The sequence below is a fragment of the Euprymna scolopes genome, chromosome 16 (genome assembly GCF_053919585.1).
Source record: "Euprymna scolopes isolate OS-2025 chromosome 16, ASM5391958v1, whole genome shotgun sequence".
Classification (NCBI taxonomy): domain Eukaryota; kingdom Metazoa; phylum Mollusca; class Cephalopoda; order Sepiida; family Sepiolidae; genus Euprymna; species Euprymna scolopes.
Genome location: NC_136497.1, coordinates 77,858,116 through 77,860,299, shown reverse-complemented (window position 1 = coordinate 77,860,299; position 2,184 = coordinate 77,858,116).

Here is a 2,184-nt window from a genome sequence, read left to right as displayed (position 1 = left end):
ATTAGAGCCAACGAGTGTTTCAGCCTATACTCATTTTCAGAATTTGAAAGATAATATAATTATTTCCACAGTCAAGCAAAGTCGCTGATTACAAAAGCCATGAAAGCCAATAAACCGGAAGTCCAAGAACAGCTACGCCCTGATTTGGGCTCATCAGTTGGACACATCCGATCTCAAGATTCGAGACCCGAAACCCGAATTTCTATGCATGCGAGGCGAGAACTCTGCCAATTGAGCAACGGTGCATACCCAAGAAAGTCTATTAATTAACACCGATCAAGCAATTGGCGGCGAAATCCAACTAAGATAAAACTATATAAAAAATAATATATATATATATATATATATATATATATTTATGTATATATATAATCGATTTTTGCTTTCATTATGTTACCAGTTTTTAACGGGAAATTTACTTTTATTTATATCGACCCATGTAGGCATATGTTTACTTATATATGTTTACTTATATATGTTTACTTATATATGGCATATGTTTACTTATATATGTTTACTTATATATGTATATATGTTTACTTATATATGTATATATATATATATATGTACACACACACACATATATATATGTATACATACATACATATATATGTATATATATATGTATGTATGTATGTATATGCTATAAGCATTTGATATATGCAATATTTAAGATTTTTCTAATTACTTACAATTTATCATAAATCTTTAAATAGACATTAAACTCTATATGTCTATTCTGCACCTTATGCTAACTATACTGCACATGCGTTGTATCTGTGTCGGTATTTGCTATCGTCTCTTCTGATGCCTCCAAAAATAAAAAATAAAATTGGAGGAAATGCTGAAGAGATAGTGGAATTTTTTTACAGACTCTCATCATCGGAGAGGTTTGAATTAATACAAACTATGCTACTATCTCTCTCTTCCCGTCTCTCTCTCTCTCTCTCTCTCTCTCTCTCTCTCTATATATATATATATATATATATATATATATATATATATATATATCTTTCCTCTTTCTGTTGTTTCTTTCTTTTCTTATCACTGATCTCTCCCTCTCTATCACACTTTCTTTCTATCCCTTTACCTCTATTTCATCTGCCATGTTTTCTCTTTTCTTATCGCTATTTATCCCACTAACTCACTTTCCTTCTCTATCGACTTCTCTCCATTTATCTCTCGTTCCTTTCTCATTTCTTTATATTTGCTCATCACTATTTATCACAAGCCCCCTCCCCTCCCCGCCACTTTATCTCTCTCTATCTTTATTTACATCTTCCTTTTTTCTTTCATTTATACTTTCTATACCTATCACTACTTATCACAGATCCCCCCCTTCTCTTGCTGTCCTCACGTTAATCAAAGTCTATCTTCTTATCAGATGGTTATTGTGTTCTTATCTCCTCACTACGCTTAGTCTATCATGCGTCTCCGTTCATTTATCCCGCTGATACGTTCTTTATTTTCTTCATTCCTCGGCCTGCATCCCTTTGTATATGTTTGCCGCAGACATTTTGTCTGTCCAACTTCCTAAAAGTTCCAATAAATTTCATATTAAAAGGCATTTAAAAACAGATGAGCTTTCACATGTGGACTTCTATAATCAACTTTTGCGTGCATTTACACACACATACACACAAATGCCCGTACACCCACACCCACACCCACAAATCCACCTATATGTGTGTGATGTACTTAACTGATATATATATATATATATATATATATATATATGTGTGTGTGTGTGTGTGTGTGTGTGTGTGTGAGTGTATGCGTGTGTGTATATATATACATATAAAATGTCAGCCTCTTTAAGAAATTCGTTTCTAATCGTTGAGCACTTTCAGTTAAATTAAGTCGGCCAATTTAGCTCTTATGCATAGATCATCATATAATGATAAGATCAATCTGACTGACGTAAAAAAAACATTTAAAAATAAAATGTTAAAATTTCAACGTTATTTCACGCGTTAACGGTAGCTGAATAGATACGGTCCTTGCTAATCAAGCCAAAGATGGGTTGTGTGTCGCCGGGTTCGAATCTATCGACTGGTGTTAATCGGTTAATCGTGACACCCTGCACTGAAGATTCCCGGAAGAATGAAACACTAATATCTGTAGGTATTTATTATAGTAAATAATTATATATATATATATATATATATATATATATATATATAT